This window comes from Lagenorhynchus albirostris, chromosome 20, assembly GCF_949774975.1.
Source record: "Lagenorhynchus albirostris chromosome 20, mLagAlb1.1, whole genome shotgun sequence".
Taxonomy (NCBI): Eukaryota; Metazoa; Chordata; class Mammalia; order Artiodactyla; family Delphinidae; genus Lagenorhynchus; species Lagenorhynchus albirostris.
The window spans coordinates 39,640,739-39,663,924 of NC_083114.1; the positions used below are offsets into that span (position 1 = coordinate 39,640,739).

At 43.7% G+C, this 23,186-nt stretch overlaps 1 protein-coding gene and 1 non-coding gene across 4 annotated transcripts in view; both read left to right on the plus strand.

Annotated features, from left to right (window-relative positions):
* Positions 1 to 7,956: 7,956 nt before the first annotated feature.
* The window catches only part of WIPF2 (WAS/WASL interacting protein family member 2), a 39,116-nt gene continuing 23,886 nt past the window's right edge, over positions 7,957 to 23,186 (plus strand). For 2 of the 3 annotated variants that reach the window (XM_060133515.1, XM_060133514.1), the window contains exon 1: positions 7,957 to 8,094. The gene's annotated coding sequence lies outside the window, so the exon portion shown is untranslated. Of the gene's footprint in view, positions 8,095 to 10,966; positions 11,104 to 23,186 lie in introns of all 3 variants that reach the window. The other variant, XM_060133517.1, reaches the window with a different exon arrangement.
* On the plus strand, positions 17,737 to 17,809 carry TRNAW-CCA (transfer RNA tryptophan (anticodon CCA)). Its single transcript has one exon. It is a non-coding gene; the product is annotated as a tRNA-Trp (tRNA).

The window sequence follows — 23,186 nt, forward strand, 5'->3', positions numbered from 1 at the left end:
ACACACTATATAATTCTGTTTAGAGAAGTTAAAAAACAGGCAAAATTATGGGGATTGGAGTGAAAATAGTGGTTACTCATGGGGTGGGAGAGAGTATTGAAGGGGTGTGAAGAAACCCTGTGTGGTGATAATAATGTTCTGTGTCAGGGACTTCCCTGGTGGTCCAGTGGTTAAGAATCCGCCTTCCAATGCAGGGGATGAGGGTTCGATCCCTGGTGAGGGAACTAAGATCCCACATATGCTGCGGGGCAACTAAGCCCTCGTGCCACAACTAGAGAGCCCGCGTGCTGCAACTAAGACCCGACGCAGCCAAATAAATAAATTAATTAATTAAAAAAATATGCCCGGGGGAATTCCCTGGTTTAAAAAAAGTTCTGTATCTTTTTTTTTCATTGAAGTATAGTTGATTTACAATGTTGTGTTTAGTTTCAGGTGTACAGCAAAGTGATTCAGTTATGTATATACACATACATTTATACATATATGTATATGTACATATACATATATGTATGTGTGTGTATATATATATTCTTTTCCATTATAGGTTATTAAAGATATTGAATATAGTTCCTTGTGCTATACCGTAGGTCCTTGTTTATCTATTTTATATATAGTAGTGTATATCTGTTAATCCCAAATTCCTACTTTATTTCTCCCCCACTTTCCCCCTTGGTAGCCATAAGTTTGTTTTCTATGTCTGTGAGTCTATTTTTGTTTTGTAAATAAGTTGCTTTGTAACATTTTTTTAGATTCCACATATAAGTGATATCATATGATATTTGTCTTTCTCTGTCTAACTTACTTCACTTAGTATGATAATCTCAGGTCCATCCATGTTGCTGCAAATGGCAATATTTCATTCTTTTTTATGGCTGAGTAATATTCCATTGTATATATGGACCACATCTTCTTTATCCATTCATCTGCTGATGGACATTTAGGTTGCTTCTATGTCTTGGCTACTGGAAATAGTGATGCTATGAACATAATGTTCTGTATCTTGACCTGGATGTGGTTACACGTGTGTGTGTGTGTGTGTGTGTGTCCATTGAGATTTATACATTTCACTGTAATGTTACAGTTCAACTAAAACAATTCTGATTATTATAATGCTCCTCTGTTTTTGATAACACTTAGGTGAAAAATCAAAATGCTCTCTCTCTGACCTCACCTCCTCTCCCTTCTCTCACTCATCCCACTCCAGCCACATTGACTGCCTTACTGCTCCTAAAACACATAACACTCATTCTTGTCTCAGGGATTTTACCTTTGCTCTTCCCTGAGCCTTTCCTGACTATGCTGATCCCACCCCCGCACACCCCCCACTCCCTCTCCCCTAATCCTCCTGTGTTTTCTTCAAAGTTCTCATCGCTACCTGACATCATCTACTCTTCTTTGTGTATTTGCTCCTCCAGCCCCCAGAATGTTAGCTCCATGTGTTTCTCTTCTTCACGCTTCAGAACCTAGAACAGTACTTGGCACCAAGAAGACACTTGATACATATTTGCTGAATGAGTAAATTAGGTTGTTTGAAATAGGAGCTGTAAGAAGGGGACAAGACACAGGATGATAAATGCTCTTGGAGTTAAGCCAAGGAGATTCACCACTCGTCTGGGGATAGGGGGGTGGGGGACAATAAGAGAAAACTCCTTGGGGGACTTCCCTGGCGGTCCAGTGGTTAAGATTCCGTGCTTCCAGGGACTTCCCTGGTTGTGCAGTGGTTAAGAATCCGCCAGCCAATGCAGGGGACATGGGTTCGAGCCCTGGTCCTGGAAGATCCCACATGCCGCAAAGCAACAAAGCCCATGCGCCACAACTACTGAGCCTGCACTCTAGAGCCCGTGAGCCACAATTACTGAAGCCTGTGTGCCTAGAGCCCGTGCTCCACAACAAGAGAAGCCACCACAATGAGAAGTCCGCGCACCGCAACGAAGAGTAACCCCCGCTCACCACAACTAGAGAAAGCCCGTGCACAGCAACGAAGACCCAATGCAACCAAAATAAAAGAAGACTCCGTGCTTCCAATGCAGGGGGTGTGGGTTCAATCCCTGGTCTGGGCACTAAGATCCCACATACTGTGGGGTGTGGCCAAAAAGTACACACACACACACACACACACACACACACACACACACACACACAAAACAGAGAGAGAAAACTTCTTGGAAGAGATGGCCCAGTCCTTGAAGCAGGCAAAGGGTTTGATGGGCAAAGTGTGGACATGGGAGCGTTGCTCAGCACTGAGAGCTGCCCCTCATGACACGAGGTGGTCAGAGAGCCCTGTGGGCTGTATGGGGAGAGGATGAGCTTACTTAATAATGTTTCACCTCCTAGGCTGGCTTAGCAGTGAAAAAATGGTGGAAATAATTTAGCGTGTAATAAATAAGATGTAATAAGATGCTCTCTGGATCTGGTGCACAGTGAAGAATTTAAGCAGTGCCCTTTGCATCCACTAGGTGTCGCCACCAAGATTACTTCTCACCCCGCTTGGGAATAGGGAGGAGGCCTGGGATGGGGAGAGCGGGGTAGAATCTTGAATCTCTCAGAGGGTCTATCTCCAGGCATGAGAAATTTGACCAGAATAACCCATATCTTTCATTCTCTGCCTTTCTACTGGCTCTTTCCCATTAAGCGTTTAAACCCCTCTCAACTCTCCATTTTTACAAACTCTTTTTTGTGTGTGTGGGATCTCAGTTCCCTGACCAGGGATTGGACTCAGGCCACGGCAGTGAAAGCCTGGAACCCTAACCACTAGGCAACCAGGGAACTCCCTACAAATGCTTTCCTTCACCTGACATACACGCTCTAGCTTCTGTACCCCCTCACTTCCAGTTCTAGGCCAAACTTCCTGAAAGGGTTGTCTCTACCTCCTCATGTCCCATTCATTCCTTTTTTACTTTGCCTTGTTCCCCCAACTTTTCAACATGAAAGATTTCAAACACAGAAGAGTTGAAAGATTAGTACAATGAATACTTAGATCTTTTTAGACTCTATGATTAACATTTTGCTAAATTTGCTTTTGTTCTCTCTGTACACACACACACACACACACACACACACACACACACACACTTTTTCTTTTGCCAACCTACTTGAAAGTAAGTTGCAAACGTTAATATCATTTCATTCCTAAAAGCCTCAGCAGAAATCTCCTAAGAATAAGGACGTTCCCTTACATGTCTACCACACCATTATCACACCTAAGAAAATCAACAGTTGTTCCATGATATCTGCTAATATTCAGTCTATATTTAATTTTCCCAGGTTGTCTCAAAAAAATCTTTAAGAAAACTTAAAAAAATCCGGATCTGGGCTTCCCTGGTGGCGCAGTGGTTGAGAGTCCGCCTGCCAATGCAGGGGACGCGGGTTCGTGCCCCGGTCCGGGAGGATCCCGCATGCCGCGGAGCGGCTGGGCCCGTGAGCCATGGCCGCTGAGCCTGCGCGTCCGGAGCCTGTGCTCCGCAACGGGAGAGGCCACAGCAGTGAGAGGCCCACGTACAGAGAAAAAAATCCGGATCTAATCAAGGTCCATGCGTTGCATTCGGCTGTTATTTCTCTTCAGCCTCTTAATCTAGAACAGCTTCTTTTCTTTTCGATGACATTGACTTTTCAAAGTCTAGGACAGATGTCTTGTAAATTCTTGACTTGTCTGATTGTTTCCCCATGCTCTTGTTTACTTGCATCCCCGTCCCCTCTATAGAGTATAAGCTATTAGTTCTGCCTAGAGAGGAGTGTCCAATACAAATATAATGTGAGCCATATCTGTAATTAAAATTTTTCTAGTAGTCACATTAAAGAAGTAAGAAGAAACAAGTAAGTTAATTTAATACTTTAACTCAATATATCCAAAATAATATCATTTCAACATGTAATCAATATAAAAATATTGAGACATTTTACATTCTTTTTTTTTGTATTAAGTCACTGAAATCTGGTATGCATGTTATACCCACAGCATATGTCAATTCAGACTAATCACTTTTTTTTTTTTTTGCGGTACGCGGGCCTTTCACTGTTGCGGCTTCTCCTGTTGTGGAGCACAGGCTCCGGACGCGCAGGCTCAGCGGCCACGGCTCACGGGCCCAGCTGCTCCGCGACATGTGGGATCTTCCCGGACCGCGGCACGAACCCGTGTACCCTGCATCGGCAGGCGGACTCTCAACCACTGCGCTACCAGGGAAGCCCTTTTTTAAAATTTATTTTTTATTGAAGTAAAGTTGGTTTACAATGTTGTGTTAATTTCTGCTGTGCAGCAAAGTAACTCAGTTATACACATATATATGTTCTTTTTTTAAAATAAATTTATATATTTTCTTTTTTGTATGCATTGGGTCTTCGTTGCTGTGCGCGGGCTCTCTCCAGTTTCGGCGAGCAGGGGTTACTCTTCGTTGTGGTGCGCGGACTTCTCATTGCGGTGGCTTCTCTTGTTGCAGAGCACGGGCTCTAGGCGCGCGGGCTTCAGTAGTTGTGGCACGTGGGCTCAGTAGTTGTGACACACGGGCTTAGTAGCTCCGCGGCATGTGGGATCTTCCTGGACCGGGGCTCGAACCCGTGTCCCCTGCATTGGCAGGCGGACTCTTAACCACTATGCCACCAGGGAAGCCCTACGTTCTTTTTTTACATTCTTTTCCATTCTGGTTTATCCTAGGAGAGCGAATATAGTTCCCTGTGCTATACAGTAGGACCTTGTTGCTTATCTATTGTCTATACAATAGTTTGCACCTACTAACCCCAAACTCCCGGTCCGTCCCTCCCCCACCTCCAACCCCCTTGGCAACCACAAGTTTGTTCTTTCTTTATGTCTGTGCAGAATAATGACATTTTTTTAAATAATGACATTTTAATTGATCAATAGCTACAAGTGACTAACGGCTCCCAGCTTGGACCATATAGCTCTAGTAGTTTTCCAGAGCTTAAATATTCTAGGGAAGAATACTTTATAGGTGCTGCTGTTAATAGCATTATGCCGGGAGGCGAACAGTGTCAGGCTGGCCCATATTAGTGGTGGCTGTGTTTGACTCTGTGGTTAAGGAGGCACTGCCAGATTTCTCCATTAAAAAGACACTTTGTTTTTTCTCTTTGCAAAAACGCTTTGTTTTTTCTCTTTGCAGTTACTATGTGGTGATTTTTGCATCTGGCAAATATCCTGTGTATCCTAACCATTCACTCTTGTTAAAAAGTTATTTTTAAATGTGTTGTGTAATATTTCAATCATACAAAAAGTTTAAAGACTAATATAATGAACACCCGTGTCTCCACCACTCAGCTTAAATGAAATCTTAACTTACAGCTGAGGCTCCTAGTACCTGCCCCCAGTCACAGGCTCTTCCTTTCTCCCCAGAGGCCACCACTTTCCTGAGTGTGGTATCATTTCCATGAGTTTCTGTAAACTTTCATTACATATGTATATATCTGAAAACAATATAGTGTTTTGCATTCAGGGGGAGTAGCAGTTTTACGGAGATATAATTTGCAACCACTATTTAAAGTGTGTATAGTCCAGGACTTCCCTTGTGGCGCAGTGGTTAAGAATCTGCCTGCCAATGCAGGCGACACAAGTTCGAGCCCTGGTCCAGGAAGATCCCACATGCCGTGGACCAATTAAGCCTGTGTGCAACAACTACTGAGCCTGTGAGCCACAACTACTGAAGCCCGCGCGCCTAGAGCCCGTGCTCTGCAACAAGAGAAGCCACCGCAATGAGAAGCCCGCACACTGCAACGAAGAGTAGCCCCCACTCACCGAAACTAGAGAGAGCCTGCAGACAGCAACAAATGTGACATAGTGAATATACTATGACTCATGAATGCTTTCCAAGTGTGTACACGGTTCAGGTGCATTCCATTTAGTCTTTTCTCCACTTTGCAGATGGGGAGCCTGAGGCTGGTAGAGGTTGAGTACCTTGCCCAAAGTCTCACCCTATTCAGTAGTGGGGAGAACTAAGACTCGAGGCCTTGGGCTCTTCCAACAGCACTGCCTCCGAAGTCTTTGTGCCCAGTCATACCCAGCGGCCACTCAGTGCAGGCATCCATCATCTCTCACTTAGATGTCCACAACACTTTTGCCTTTAACCTGGTCCCCTCTAATCCATCCTCTATGCTGCAGTCAGTCAGAGGGATCTTTCTAGAAGGCAAAGTGGGTCATGGCAGTTCTCGGCTCAAACTTTCTAGTGGTTTCCCTCTTGCCCTAGAGATAAAAATCTAACTTTTCATGAGAGATAATAAAGTCCTTCACAAATTGGCCCCTGGCAACTTGACAGTGTAGCATGGGGCAGTGGTTCTTCATGGATGCATGTTGGAAATTTGTGGTAGCTTTTTTTGTTTTTTGCCCCACTGCAAGGCTTGTGGGATCTTAGTTCCGTGACCAGGGATCGAACCTGGGCCCTCAGCAGTGAGAGCACGGAGTCCTAACCATTGGCCCGTCAGGGAATTCCCTGTGGTGTTTTCTTTGTTTATCCCAATGATAAGTTCGTGCTACTGGCGTTTGGTAGGCAGGAGTTAGGGATGCTATATTTTGGCAATGGAAGGGACCATTCTGCACAACCAAGAATTATCCACATGACTTTCACTGTCTTACTGAACATTCTGTGTGAAAAACCTATTATCATCTGAGCCTAGAATCTATCTCTATTAACCCTACATCCAAGGGAGGAGGGGACAGGTTTACTTCTGGTTCACCCTAACCATGAGGATGTAGTCCTTTGGGGTCCCATCTTTATGAAGGAGAATGTCCTGTTAAACTCCCCTGTTGAGGAGGTCCTGAGGTGTTTTCTTTTCCCACAAGACCTGGAAAAAGCTCAAATTCATCTAGTTAGGCAAGTGTCCTCAGAGCAAAAGCCTGCTTCAGTGTTCCACTTATCTCTCTTTATGTCCCCTGCCTTCACTTACTTTGTTTGCCCTGAAAATTCCTCAATTTTCCATTAAAGCATTTAAGAGTTGGGGACCTGATGAAAGCACTTTATCACGTGCTTTCCTATTCATCACCTCATTTGAGCCTTCCAACAACCCTATGAAATAGTTGGGACAGGCACTATTATGTAGACCCATTTTACAGATAGGGTAGCTGCGGCCCAAAGGCACGCAGTAAGTAGTGAGAACTAAGTCCCAATTCTATCCCCTTACTTCGGATTCAGCGTAAATAAGGATGATGGAGAGACCCAAAGGACATTGTGAAGATATATGACAATGGGGTTGACTGCAACGGAAAAGCATTTTTGTGGGTGGACTAGGGAGGGATCCTAGTCAGCTGGGACCGAGTTAACAGCAGCCCCACCAGGGAGGGCACAGGATTCCTTTCCCTGATCCAGGCAGCTGGAAGTCCGCAGCACCAACCCCCAGCTCTGGAAACTGAGGAAGCCCAGGACCGGTAAAGAGGAGACGGATGTTCACAGGTGTTCGAGTCAGGCAGCTAAGATGACGTTAAGGATAACTTGTTAACAAGGCCTGCCTCTGTTCCCGTGACAACCAGAGCTTGACTACTGAGCCCTTTCAAGGTTGACTGGGGCGGGTTCTTCGTTAACTCGAAATTAGGAAAGGATATTTATGGGGTGTATGTGTGCGCGCGCGCGCAAAAAAGATGAAAAAGATATTCAAAAAGATGTTCAGCTCAGTGATTCTCCACCTCCGCAACATGTTAGAATCACTTTCGCAATTTTAAAAGTTCCGATGCCTAGCCATACACAAGACCAATTAAATCAGAATCTCTGGGGATGGAACTCAGGTATCACTATTTAGTCAAGTCTTACCAGGTGATTCTAATCGCAGCCAAAGTTGCGATCCCAGCTTTTAGCTGCTAAACCAAATTCCTGCGACCTTCTCCAGATGGCGGCCACCCGCCCACTTCCGCCTTTACGTGCCCTGGCAGGGGGAGGGCTTTCCAGGAGCGCATGCGTGTAGCTTCTCTTCGCGCTCTGCTCCCTCCTCCTTTTCCCCCTCCTCCATTTTGTTCGCGGACGCTGGGGACGGTGGGAGCAGATCCATTTCCGGGTTGGCAAAAGGGGCGGCGGCGAGAAAGGGAGCTTGCCGGGGGGCGAGCAAGACGGGACGGAGCCGGAGCGGAGGTGGCGGAGGATTTGCTCCCGGAGCCGCTGTGCCCAGGTCGGGAAGAGGCCGGGGAGGGTGGGTCCGTCGCTGAAATGACCTGAGGACCTGAATGGGAGGGAGAGCCGGGGGAGGGGCGATTGGGGCGGAGCTTGAGGAGAGTGGGGGACTTTGGAGGAGGGGCCTGTGGGAGAGAGGGGTCCTGGGGGCGGGACCTGAGGGGAGGGCGAGTGGGGGCTGGGCCTGAAGAACCTGGAGAAGAGGGGGCGTGGGGAATCTAAGTAGGGAGGAGTGGTCGGGAATTGGTGTGGGGCGAGCGCCGACTGTGAAAAGGTGAGGAAGGTTATTGAGAGACGGGAAATAAGGGATCCTGAAGGGTTGGGTAAGGTAAGACGGCGACTCAGGGTGAGGAACGAGGTAACCGTGCGCAAAAAGGGAGATGGGGAGGGAGGACCTGTTGGGAGCAGGTAATTAACAGGATGCTCCGGGTGAGGAGGCCGCCGTGACATTTTGGGAGTTGATGAGTGAAAACCAATGGTTGAAGGGATAACTGAGGAAATTGCTTACTCTAGAGGGAATCTGGAGAACATTAGTTGAGAAGGAATCAGATTTGAGTTAAAGGTTGGATTGAGAAACCTTGGGGTTCGCATGGGAGCAACCTGCAATTGAAGGTTCAGGTTGGAGTGATGTGAAGTCTTAGTTCTGGGCACCTCCAGGATCCACTTCCCTTTTCATCGTGTTATTTTTGCCCTATGTTTGTTTCTGAATGACTTATGGTATGTTTTGAGTGACTTTTTTTCTCCTTTTACAAACCAGAACAGAACCTCAGGGAACAAGGATTCCTAAGGATTTACTAAGTAACTTTGAGGCAAATCATTAAACTGTCTCATTTTTTTCCCTTGGAAATGTAGGTTTGATCCCTCTCTGCTTCTAAAAGATTGTGTTAACCAAATGGGATCTTTAAAGTGGTTGCAAAGAAGTGATCCCTGAAAATTGGATTGAGATATTGATATTTAGAAGACATGTCTTTCCCAGTTTCTTCCTCTCAGCCTTGCACATTTTTTTTTTTTTGTGCCAGGGAAGAGTTGGTTTTGATTTGATACATGTCCAATTTTTAAACTTTTCTCAGTGTCAACTTTTAGTAGCCAAAAATTTCATATTGTTGTGTTACATTGTATTGGCTGCCATCAAGACCGAGATGGGGAAGTTAGAATTGGGAATAAATAAGGTTGGTTGATGGAGAATGTGGAAGAATGCAATATTTTATTTCTATTTTATTGTCTTTGAGAATTCACTGGAAAATAGTGTTGTAGACAGTTGAGCCTTTTGCTTTGGTCCAGTCACTTTGGCCCTTTTTGCCAGTTGTTGGGGAAGCAGTGTGCTTGTGGACAATTTTAGCTTCTTTATTCTTAATCCTTTAGCATCTTGACTGTTCTAGCGTTTTCTTTGGGCATAATACTCTATAAACACTTTGCCCTTAGGTGAATTTGTTTAGCTTAGAAGTGTTCCTGAAGGTCTTGGCATTTCTGAAGTCTGATGTGGATTTGCTTAAGAAGGGGCAGATTCTAACTCACACTTGATATCAGAGTAGTGTTTACCTTAGTTGGTACTGATTAGTTAGGTGATGTCAGCACAAAGGTGAAATGTAGAGGAAAGTGGAAGGTGTTGAGAACTGTACAGTTTTCTGGTTTTACTGATGGCTTTTAAGAAGGGAAAGCACAAGTCCTATTTCTTTTGAAGAGAAAATTGTCGGATGTTCTTTCTTGACTTCTTGGGCTCTTTGGGAGAGTAACCTGGTGGACTTGAACCTGTGTTCTTATTGTTTTGAAGTAATTTTGAAAACCGTGGGCCTGCTGATTCAGGCTGTTTCAGCAACCCAACCCCAGGAAGAACTGCAGGTATGAAGTGTATACAGGTGGTCCCTGACTTACCGTGGTTCCATTAAAGATTTTTCAACTTCATAATGGTGTGTGAGTGATATGCATTCAGTGGAAGCTGTACTTCTAATTTTTAATTTTGATCTTTCCCTGATTTGGCACCATACTCTTGTGATGCTGAGCAGAGGCAGACAGCCGCAGCTCCCAGTCAGCCACACCAACTGATACACTTACAACCTTTCTGTGCCCATACAACCATTCTGTCTTTCACTTTCAGTACAGTATTCAGTAAATGACGTGAGATATTCAACACTTTATTATAAAATAGGCTTTGTGTTAGATGATTTTGCCCTACTCTAGGCTAATGTAAGTGTTCTGAGCGCATTTAAGGTAGGCTAGGCTAAGCTATGATGTTCAGTAGGTTAGGCGTATTAAATGTCTTTTCGAATTAACAGTATTTTCAACTTACAATAGGTTTATCCCATATAGGGATAGGGTGTAACCCATCTGTACACTTATTTGGGGGTAAAAACTTGCTTAATATTTTGCTGTCATTTCAACCTACAGTGTGTCTTTTTGGTTTGTTTTTAAGGTATTGAAATAAGTTGTGGAGGCTCAGAGCTCTGGGCAGACTTTTGGTATAGCCTGCTTCTTTCACATAATGGTTTTCCATTTTTCCTATCCTGTCATGTGTTTCCATTGCTCTACTGGAGCCAGTCCGAAGTGGAAAATGGCAAATTGCACATTTTTTTCCTCCTTTTCAGTCTCTGGTGGACATCTTGTCTGTGTCACAGTTTGATACCAACAAATTGAAAGGATTTTTGACTGCTTCAAATGGGGAGGGTGGACAGAAGCTGAGCTGGGTTTGCTGGGCCAGAGAATGGACTCTGTCAAAGCAAAGAATAGTTGCAGAAACACAAACCAGGACCTTGAAGCTGTGACTAACATTTTGGCAACATGCTTCCCTTTGCCAAATAACTTCTTTTCTTCTTGAGTGTGATTGTTGATCTCCTTCTCAAAGTAGGCTCTTGTTGCTACTGTTCTTTACACAGCTCCCGAGCAGAAGTTGGCAGAGTTCCGGTTGACTGTCTCTTGAGGGATGTGGCCCGGATTAGAGTGGATGGGGTGTTTCATGTCAAAGTGAGGTTCATTGGCAGATCCTGAGAGCTGCTCTAAGGAAATGGAGGCGGTACTCTTTACTGAATGTTCTTACACGCCTTTATGTTTCTCCTAAATTCAAATCTGTTACTTATTCATCTGGTGATTAAATGCAGAATCATTGCCTTTGCCTAGCTTTGAAAGTCCAGGGCATTGAGGAAGAGAGAAAGAGTGTTTCCCACTTTTTTTTCGCCTCACTCTCACTCCCAAGCCTTTGAGCCTGGGGAACCACAGGCTAAACTCACACGTACTTCTTGGTATTATTATCGAGGGGTATTTTAAAATGCTGAATAGAACTTTATGGAGAAAAACAATGTTAGTAGGGAAAGAAGGTGATACATTTGCTAATGTCTGTGTCAGTCTTAGATCTTTTAATATTTTGGCTTACCATGCCTGTGGAGGCAAATAGGTTATCAAATAAGGGAGCCAGGAATTGGCTTCTAACTTGCCATTTAGGCTTGGCAAAGTTACAGCAATTTAGTATGACTACACTGAATACTTTATTTATTTATTTTTTGAAGATGTTGGGGGTAGGAGTTTATTAATTAATTAATTAATTTTTGCTCTGTTGGGTCTTCGTTTCTGTGCGAGGGCTCTCTCCAGTTGTGGCAAGTGGGGGCCACTCTTCATTGCGGTGCGCAGGCCTCTCACTATCGCGGCCCCTCTTGTTGCGGAGCACAGGCTTCAGATGTGCAGGCTCAGCGGCCATGGCTCACGGGCCCAGTTGCTCTGCGGCATGTGGGATCCTTCCAGACCAGGGCTCGAACCCATGTCCCCTGCATTAGCAGGCAGATTCTCAACCACTGCGCCACCAGAGAAGCCCTACACTAAGTACTTAATGCTACTTGGTAAATGTCCTTTTCAGTGTGTTCTACATAGTGAATACCCCCTTTTTTTTTTTTTTGCGGTACGCAGGCCTCTCACTGTTGTGGCCTCTCCCGTTGTGGAGCACAGGCTCCGGACGCGCAGGCTCAGCGGCCATGGCTCACGGGCCCAGCCGCTCCGCGGCATGTGGGATCTTCCCGAACCGGGGCATGAACCCGTGTCCCCTGCATCGGCAGGCGGACTCTCAACCACTGTGCCACCAGGGAAGCCCGAATACCCCCTTTTTAAAAAAATATTTATTTATTTATTTGGTTTTTCCGGGTCTTAGTTGCTGCATGTGGGCTCCTTAGTTGTGGCATGTGAACTATTAGTTGCTCCATGGCATGTGGGATCTAGTTCCCTGGCCAGGGATCGAACTCGGGCCCCCTGCATTGGGAGCACGGAGTCTTAGCCACTGCGCCACCAGGGAAGTCCCTACCCTTTTGTTTTTCAGGGGATAATTATTTGAAGATAACTGTGTCTCCATTAGGTCTTGGAATGGATTATGAAGATCATTTCTTGCAGTGTGTGACAGTGGCCATTGTAACATTGGAGATAACCCCAAAATAAATCCTCTTCTTGGTGGCCCTGGATTCACCTTTCTCTTGCCATCGTTAGTCCAGAGTATTCTGTTCCTGATATGCAGGTTCAGATCCAAAGGTTTTGACTCTGGTCCAGGGCTTTGATTGTGGCAACAAATATGATTATTGGAGTTGTGTTCAGCCTAGTCTCAGGTCTTTCTTTCCTGAAGAGTGTCTTGAAGTTTGGCACATCTGTATATCCAAGGAACGTGTGTAGATGTCCTCCCCATTTTAATAATTGGTTTTCAAAAAATTTTTAGTTTCTTAAACTTCATGGATTCATATTAAGCTCCATTTAGACTGAGGCCCCTGAGTGAAAGTAATTTGTTTTTAGTTGGTATTTATAATAATTCTTCAGTACAAATTCATCAGCCGGCTTTCTGTGCTTATAGAAATGCTGAATCCAATAATCCCTTTTTTTTTCCTCCCAATAATCCCTCTGACTGTGAAACATTCTCCATAAGTCCAGATTGGAACAATTGGTTGTTTAAAAAAGAAGAAAAGGCATTTTCTAAAGTGGTACAGTCTACTGTGGGACAAGCTGTCTAAGATTTGTAGATAGTGAGTTTTCCTTCTTTCCACTTCTACCTTCCCTGTGCTCAGATGTAGGCAGGGTGTTTGTCATCAAAGATCCAGGTATGAGATTAATTTAAACTCTTGCTATCACTGTCTTATAAGGACAGGACTGTCTTTAACAAATATTATTTTTAAAAAAATACTTTATTTATTTATTTGGCTGCGCCGGGTCTTCATTGCAGCACACGGGATCTTCGTTGCTGCGTGCGGGCTCTTTAGTTGCGGCATTCGAACTGTTGGTTGCGGCATGAATGTTGGATCTAGTTCCCTGACCAGGGATTGAACCTGGGTCCCCTGCATTAGGAGCGTGGAGTCTTAGCCACTGGACCACCAGGGAAGTCCTGACAAATATCATTCTTTTAAATAGATAATACACTCACGTGGCCCAGAATTTGAAAGGTAAAAAAAAAGGTTTACAGTCAATAGTCTGCCCTTCACCCTTGTCTACTCTTCATTCCAGTTCGTCTCCCCAGAGTCAGCTAATATTATCAGTTTCTTGAGATCCTTTGCAGAGATACTGTGTACATGTAAAGCAAATACATACATTTCTTGCATTTTTTTAAACGAGTGTAGCACACTGCTAATTCTATCTGCAGTTTGTAAGAAACTTATTTTGACCATCATTCCGCATGAGCAGTAAAGAGAGTGGGCACCTGCCCTATACTGGTAGATGTTTAATGTTTCCAGTCTTTTGCTGTTACAAACTATGCTCCAGTGAATAACTATATATATTTGGTCCTGTGCATGTGTGACTGTATCTGTAGGGTAAATTATAAGTAGAATTGCTGAAGCTGCTTTTTTGGGGGCCTGTCATTCACTTATGTGACAATTTTTGAGCTCCTGCTGTGTGCCAAGCACTGTGGTAGGTGCTGGAGATACAGCAGTGAACAAAACTGACTCAGAGCTTGCACTCATGCGATTATGGTCTAGTGGGGGAAACATCCATTAAACAAATAATTAATTACTCTTGCTATAAGTGCTGTGGAGAGAGCTAATGAGAAGCCTAATCCTGGTTCATTGGGAAGGCAGGCACTCAGGGAAGGTCCCTGAGGAATTGACTTCTAAGGCTGAAACCTAGAGGATGAGGGGAGGAAATGGCATAGATGAAGGTCCTGAGGAGGGAAAGAACTTGGCTATTTTGAAGAATTGAAGGAAGTTCCAGTGTGTCTGGAGCTTAGGGAGTGAGAAGCAGAGAGATAGGAGGCAAGGCTTCAGAGAGTGTGAGCTCTCCAAAGGTACAGATAAATGGCATAGTAAATTTTGAGCTCAACCTTTACAATAGACATTTTTTCCTGCCACTTCTTTCCACATGTAGTAGTTGACCAGTGTTGATGCTGAAACCATCAATATCATGAAGGAGTATGATGCCTGTACGGTGGAACGTGTTTTCTAAAAACTTTCCTGGGTAAAGCCTATTCTTTTAATCTTGATTTCTTTTAGGTCCTGCAAATTAAACTTGTGTGGCTGGATCAGGACTTAAAGTTTTGGGCTCTTGAGAACTGGTTTGGAGATTGTTGGGGAGCAATTCTTATATGGGGGATGATGGGATTGTTAGTTTGCCAGACCTGCTTATTTAGGAAACAGAAAACCTCTTCACTTCTGGAGACTATTGACTGTTTTTTTTTGTAAGCCTCATGGGGCTGGAGAGAGAACACAGATGTTCTTATTGTGAACTACTGAATATAATTTGTCATACCCATCATCTAGGCCATATGTCTTAACATGATGCCTACGACTTATTGGACATGCAAATGAATCAGTAGCTCAAGGGCCATTATAACTCTTAATATATGAAAACATTTTTATCTGCTATATCTGCTGTATATTTTATATTGACGTTTGTTCAGGAATCACAGTACTCGTCCCCAAAGCCCAGGTGGTCCTGTTTGATTTAGTACCTTTCTTGTGTAATTGGATCAGCTTGCCCTGTTTTCATAGCTCAAAGTAGACTCTTGGTTTAGCAGATCATCACTAGTGATCAAGGAATGAAAATGTGCAAATTTTTCTAGCATTTCAGCAAGGAGCGTATGTGTATCTGATGCCTTAAGGGTGTTAGAGTGAGAGAAAGAGACTCTTCAATGAAAGTCACAGCTTTGTTATAAGATTATCTGTGGTGAGTTGGGACTTAATATATTATCTTTGAAATGAGGCATGACACTTCTCTCCATGTGGAGTCTGGATCAACATTTTATGGAGCATCTGCTTAAATTTTCTTTCAGGCCTTTTTTAAAAAATATTAATTTATTTTTGGCTGCGTTGGGTCTTTGTTGCTGCATGCGGGCTTTCTCTAGTTGTGGCGAGCGGGGGCTACTCTGTTGTGTGCGGGCTTCTCATTATGGTGGCTTCTCTTGTTGCGGAGCACAGGCTCTAGGCACGTGGGCCTCAGTAGTTGTGGCACGTGGGCTCAGTAGTTGTGGCTCGCGGGCTCTAGAGCACAGGCTCAGTAGTTGTGGTGCACGGGCTTAGTTGCTCCACGGCATGTGGGATCTTCCCGGACCAGGGCTCGAACCCGTGTCGCCTGAATTGGCAGGTGGATTCTTAACTGCTGTGCCACCAGGGAAGCCCAGGCCTTTTCTTAACGGAGACTGTCATCACTGATTTTCCTTACTTCTGACTGTTCTATGTCTAAGCTTTCTACTTTTATATTTGGGGTATGCAAATGAAGGAAGGCACACAGAAGTCGAGGGCTAGTGCTATGAGATGGCCAACCTAGAGTGAGAAGAGCTGTTTTTTGTCATCGGTGACTAGGTTTCAGCCTACCTGGTAACAGTCTTTTAATCTCATTAACAGTTTCTTAGAACTTCTAAAGATATTTTGACAACAGATGGTTATTTTTGTTTTTCAATTAGTTGCATTAAATTGAGGAGAAGACCTTTTAAAAAGGGGGCTAATGTAATTGATTTTAAGATTTATTCCTCTATTTTTGTGCTTACCTTTGCAGTTAAATTTTGGTCACGAATTCTCATAGTGGCCTGGAAGTTCCTCCCATATTTGACCTGTGGTGCAGTGAGCTCTGGGGTGGTGAACATTGTTTGGTTACACCCAGGCTGTGCCAGAGATTCGGGTTGCATTAGGCAGCCTGCTTCCATTACAGTGAGTGAGACATGGGTTATTTTCGTTTGTTTGGGATTTTCTACTCTCTTTAACTGCATTGGTAACAGATCCAGTACTGACCTCATTTTTTTGAAATTTTGGTCAGTCTGAAGCTTGGTTTTGCTTATATGGTGTTAGATTTTTTTGATTTTTAGTAATTAAATTAAAAAAATCAATAGAGTAAGAATACATCGTTTAAGGAGTCAAATAGTACTATACGTCTTACAATTTAAAAAGCTGCTACATTTCTCCTTATTTGTCCTCAATCACTTTGAATACTTCTGGTATTCTTTTCCTGATGTATATTACCTTCGTGTTTCTACATAGTATACTCACACTGTTATGTCTTGGTTTTTCAATTCTTAGATATTATCTATTGAGTTTCTACTGTGGATACTGAATTTTGCATTCTAATGTTGCTTTTCACGCTCAACCCTTCCTGCTATCTGCCTAATAGAGATATATCACAATCTTGATTAAATCAATATTTTGTATTATATATCAGGATTCAAATAGAAAAACCAACCATTCTTGAGATTTCACAGATTACCAAATCATTGGAAGGCCAGGGGAGCATAGGTCAGGGAAAGCCACTTGTGGGGATTGTAAGAAACTGCAACCATTAATAATCTTGGCTGCCTTAAATACCAAAGCAGGCAATTTACAGAATATTGAAAACTGCTGCAAACCACATGTCTGTCATCTGTTGGAGGCCACATACCTGCTCATCGCTCCTGGAAGGTCAGTAGTAGCATCTACCTTCCTTCCATCTTCCAGATCTTGAGTGAATGAGTTGTGTCGGTGGAATTTAAACCACAACCTCGTTGACAGGGGATTCTAGGAAAAGCAGTTCCCAGACCTCCAGCCTCTCTCCTCTCCCATGAGTCCAGAAGGGAGTAGAGGTGAGTGTTATCAAAAGAAGGAAAAAAAAAAAGCATCCAGTATATTGACTGTGTACTATATTTCCTTCTTCATACTTTTTTCCCCTAAGTATAATAATTGCCTTTTTTCTTTTGTTTTTGTTTTTTTTTTGCTTGATTTTCTGAGTGTCAATCATTAATTCATCCCTAAACTCGGATGAAAGTTTCTCTTTTCAGTACACTCGAACACATTAGTGGAGTCTCTTCCAGAGGCTTTATGAAAAAAGGTCTATAGGAGGGGGTGCATTTTTTGAGGTCTTGCATGTCTGAATCATCTCTTTTCTACCCTCACGCTGGTTGGTAGTGTGATTAGATATAAAATATTATGTTGGGGATCATATTTCTTTGGAAATTTTAAGCCTTTGTCATTTTCTAACTTAAAAAAATCATATTGTGAAGTTTGATGCTATTCCGATTCTAGATTCTTTGTGTGGGATCTGTTTTTCCTCTGAGAGATTTTAGGGTCTTGTCTTTACCTGCACCCCCTGGAAGACTCTGCAGTGGAAGCGCAGAGTCTTAATCACTGGATTGCCAGGGAAGTCCCATTTAGGGTCTTGTCTTTATCCCTGGTATTCTTAAATGCAGTGATGTGCGTTGGGATGGTTATTGGAATTCATCATGCTTGGGAATTCCCTGGTGGTCCAGTGGTTAGGACTCCATGCTTCCACTGCTGGGGGCCCAGGTTTGATCCCTGGCCAGGGAACTAAGATCCCACAAGCCTGGTGGTGCGGCCAAAAAAAAAAAATCATCATGGCTGACCTTCAGTGGGCGTTTTCAGTCTGCAGCTTATTTCCATCTGTCTTGGGAAGTTTTCTTGTATTAACATCTTTTATAATGTATTCTCTCTATGATAATTATTTCTCTCTTGTCTCTTTCTGGGAACCCCTTTTGGGGAATCCAGATGGTGAAACTCCTAGAATGGCCCTGTAATTTTTTTTCCCTTGTGAATTTTTTTTTTCTCATTCAATTTTCAGATAACCTTAGTTTTTTCTTCCAACTCTTCTATTGTATTTTTAATATTTGCTATCAATTTTTTTTGCTATTAATTTAAAAAAAATAAATTTATTTATTTATTGGCTGCGTTGGGTCTTTGTTGCTGCATGTGGGCTTTCTCTAGTTGCGGTGGCGAGTGGGGGCTACTCTTGGTTGTGGTGTGCGGGCTTCTCATTGTGGTGGCTTCTCTTGTTGTGAAGCACGGGCTCTAGGTGCACGGGCTTCAGTAGTTGTAGCACGCGGGCTCAGTAGTTGTGGCTTGCAGGCTTAGTAGTTGTGGTGCGTGGGCTTAGTTGGTCCACAACATGTGGGATCTTCCTGGACCAGGGCTCAAACCGTGTCTCTTGCATTGGCAGGTGGATTCTTAACCACTGCACCACCAGGGAAGTCCTTGCTATCAGTTTTTTTAATTTCCAGGAAATTTTTTTGGAATTTTATATATAAATATTTTTGCATGTTGTCAGGAATTGTGTTTTGTTTGCGTTGATTCCTGTCTTTCATGTTAGAGGTTTTCTTGAAATGTCTGATAATTCTTGGCTATGTCTGTTCATTTTTAAGGATGAGGCACTAAAAAGCTGAGTGTGGAGCCCTGGCTCATCAAGTGGTGGGCACCATTTTAGGGTGAATTGGCACTGGTCACTTTCCTCAGAGAGGGCTGCTCCAGTCTTCTGCCTGGAGAATATAAGCCCAGCAGCAGGAGTTTTTGGAGCCAAGTGGGAGAAGAGAGCTGGGGATGGGGGAAGAGGTCTCATTGTTGAGTACAAGTTAGACTTTCACTTGATCCCTCTGTTTTCATTATGGCTCTGCTGCCCTTAGCTATGACTGGTCCCTTGGTTCAAGAGGCCCTCTGGTTCAACTTCTCTCATCTTCTGCCAGGCATCATGGGGGAGGGGGCAGAGAGGATGGAAGAATCTTATTTCTTATACAGGCTTTCAACCAATTCTGTTTTAGCCCCTCCTACACTCCTTTATCCAGAGGTATTAGGTGCCTCCAATTTCTGAGCCTTTTCTGAGATTCTGTGGTAGGAACCTGCTTGCTTCTTACTGCTGCAAGCATTTCGCTTTTTCCTTTCTGTGAAGTTATTTATCACTAGTGCATCTGCTTTCCAGCTTCCAAAATTTTGTTGACGTCTCTCTTTATGTTGTTGTCTCCTTTCCCGTTTTTTTTTCTTTTTTGAAGTTTATGCCTTAAAAAATCCCTTTGCTGTAATTTTGATGGTGTTTATGTGTGATAAATGTACAGACATATTCATGTTTAACCAGCGTATTCATCACCTTTTCTTTACTGAAACCCATTCAGATAGCAGTTGATTGCTAATGCTCCTTTAGAACCCTGTGTTCCAGACTTCCCTAACACCAAGAATACTTAAGGTGCTCATTGAAAATACAGATTCCCAGATCTCTCTCCTGCAAAATTTCTGATTTTAGTAGGTCTGGATTAGGGCCCAGCAATCTCTTTTGTGCTTGATTTTTAAACAGATGCCCTACGATGTGTCTTATCTTCAGACAAGTTTGGAAGCTCTGTTTTAGAAGGATCTTCTAAACCATTTATTGCTATCCTAAGTTGCTTTTGTATTCCGACTACGTTTTAGTCTGTCTAGCTTTGGTCTGGATTTCTAAATTAGAATGTGTGTCCTTCATCTGATTAACTCCTCTCTTCTGTAGTTAAATGCTGGCTAATGGTAATAACTTTGGCCTTGTATGACTCCATTTTTTTCGCCAACGTTTGTAAACCCACTGGTTCCTGGGATGTGTGGGTGGGGAGGAAATATTAGTTATGAACATTGAGCTACTCTGCATCATTTCACTGTCCAAATCCAGGAATCTATTTTTTGTATTTGAAATGGAAAATTGACTCAGGCTTTAAAAACAAATTTACTAATTATCTGCCTTAGATTTATGCAGCATCATTTTTGGAGATGTTAAAGCACTGTGATTTGAAGTTTTTTTTTTTTTTTTTTTTTTTGCGGTATGCGAGCCTCTCACTGCTGTGGCCCCTCCCGTCACAAAGCACAGGCTCTGGATGCGCAGGCCCAGCAGCCATGGCTCATGGGCCCAGCTGCTCCACGGCACGAGGGGGATCCTCCTGGAACAAGGCATGAACCCGTGTCCCCTGCATCGGCAGGTGGACTCTCAACCACTGCGCCACCAGGGAAGCCCTGAAGTTTGTTTTTAACTTTGACAATATGAGAGGGCACATTCTCTTCTTTTTGTGTTGTAGATCCCTAGGCCTTAGAAGGAAAAACAGTTGTTATCTTTTATTGTTGGTAGTAAAACACCTGGAAATGAGATGTTTGCTGCTGCTCCTTGGTTGCTGTGAGTCTCTTGGCGATCAGGAGCTAAACAGTACCTGTCTTAGCTATATTGTAGAGGCCAAGTGTAGTACCCTAGTACTCAGGTGTTGGAAGTCTTGCTGTTATTAGCTAAAATGCAGCCTGAGGAAGCCATGTCGGCTCTGACATAGATTGACATTCTAAGATGAACAGCTCTATCAAAACAGCTCTAGTAGAATTTTACAGGTTTCATTGAAACAGTTTTGCTGAATGAAGTCACAAAAACAGTGCTAAATCTAAAGTGTGATTGTCTTGGGAGTTACCTGGTGGCCTCGTGGTTAGGATTCCAGGCTTTCACTGCCATGGCCTGGGTTCAGTCCCTGCTCGGGGAACTGAGATCTTGCAAGCCGCACGGCCAAAAAATAAAAATAAAGTGTTATTGTCTCATTGACTATGAATCACTGGCTATGTTTTGAAGCACTACAGCACTTTGAACTATTACTGATTTACTGCAGTTGACTATTTTCTATATATGTTCCCCCACCTTCCCAATACTTCAGTGCTTTCAGGATAGTAGGATTTTCTCTTTGCTTTGAGGGGTGTGGTAGGGGCTGGGGATGTTTGGTGAGGTCATTCTCTGATCTCTGTTTAGGACGATTTTCAGGTATTATGTTTACAGTTGCTCTTGCATTAGTTATCTCTAGCCGTCTTTTTATTGAAGCAATTTTTCACAGATGTGGTTATTTTATTGCACACAAGAGTAGACTTCTCATTGATTTGTGATCATTTTAGATGAGAGGACTTGGCTGCTGGGTTGCCCTGTAACTGGGAATCATAACCTGTGGTACTTAATATTTACCACATCAAGTCGTCTATGAATATGTAGGCTTCTGAGTTTATGTTTTTCGGGCTTTTGAAAAATAATCTGAGACAAGAGGAAAGAGGGGGAAAAGCTGCATTTTGGGATGTATACTTATGCTCTTATTAGGAAAATTATATTTGAAAGGATTTCATCATATAGTTATATATCTTTCTTTTGCCTCTATCCTTTTCTCTTCTAGGGTTGTGTTCTGCTTGTAACAGTGAAAAATCATTGAGGTAAAGAGTAAAACATCCAGGTTTAGTTGCAGAAGTCTAGGATTTTCAGTTTAAATTATCATGGTGTGCGTGTAATTTTTTAAAAAATTAGTTTACTTATTATTTATTTTTGGTTACGTTGGGTCTTTGTTGCTGCGCGTGGGCTTTCTCTGCTTGTGGCGAGTGGGGGCCACTCTGTTGCGGTGCGCGGGCTTCTCATTGCGGTGGCTTCTCTTGTGGAGCACGGGCTCTAGGCGCGCAGGCTTCAGTAGTTGTGGCACGAGGGCTCAGTAGTTGTGGCACGTGGGCTCTAGAGCGCAGGCTCAGTAGTTGTGGCTCACAGGTCCAGTTGCTCTGCAACATGTGGGATCTTCCCGGACCAGAGCTCGAACCCGTGTCCCCTGCATTGGCAGGCGGATTCTTAACCACTGCGCCACCAGGGAAGTCCCTTCGTGATTTTTTTAAAAATTACTTGTTGGATCAATCAGATTTGCTGCAGAGTTGAATTTCCATGATGAAATATGCACGCAGTTGGAAAAGTGATTTTTTTCCCCTCATGGAGTAACCTTGGAATTTTAATTAATTCCATTTCTACATATGATAGAAATCTGTTTCACCAGGTTTGACTGAATTGAATTTCAAGGGGGAGGGAGCACCTTTTCCATTGAGAGACGAGGGCTGTAGATTATTTTCAGACTACATAAAGCTTTTTTGGGCGGGGAGGGTGGTAAAATATGAATAACAAGAATGTTACTCTAGGGGCTTCCCTGGTGGCGCAGTGGTTGAGAGTCCGCCTGCCGATGCAGGGGACGCGGGTTCATGCCCCGGTCCGGGAAGATCCCACATGCCGCGGAGCGGCTGGGCCTGTGAGCCATGGCCGCTGAGCCTGCGCGTCCGGAGCCTATGCTCCGCAACGGGAGAGGCCACGGCAGTAAGAGGCCCACGTACTGCAAAAAAACCCCCCCAAAAAAAAAAAAACAAACAAAAAGAATGTTACTCTAGTCTGTTGCCTTGTATTTTAGAGAAACCAAAAGTGCTTTAGTGGAAACTCTCTGCTGTATTCTGTCCTAGAACACGTGGAGGCGTGTTCATAGTTCAGTGTTGACATCAGTTCCTCTGTAATTATAGGAACCTGTTTGGCTCCTGCTGTTCGTTAGTCTCCTGCAGTGGCATGTGAATACTCTTAGGCAGTAGCTCCTGGCTGTTCTCCCATGTGGGGTTCTGTGACTTAGGAACTGGATGCCATTACGCCACTGTAGTAATGAGCCCCTCCTTCCCCATACTGTACTGCTTTTCAGGAGCAAGGTTGAAGGGCAGGTGGACAGGTAGGCAGACTGCCATCAGGGGACTTTTAACCCTGGAAGGCTTTCAGTTAGTACCTAGGTCCCTAGCTGTACTCAAGCCAAGGAGAGATGAGGTGTACAGTCTGTGAGATTAGTGAACGAGATAACTGATGGAACTTGTTTACTTTGGGTGTGAAGCTGTTGGTTTGTTTAGACTTCTTTGGTATAATAGGCATATTGGATGGAGAAGGATACTACTTTTGGATTTGGAGGATGGCCTACAGAGGCCTCAGATTTCATCTCCTCTCACTCTTCACCTCACCCTGTTCTAGTTACTCTGGCTTTTTCACTAGTTCTCTAACACATCAAGCTCATTACTATCTCAGGCGGTTTTCCCTTTGATGTTTGTGAATTCTTTTTGGAATGCTCTTTCCCCAGATGTTTCCAGGGCTTGG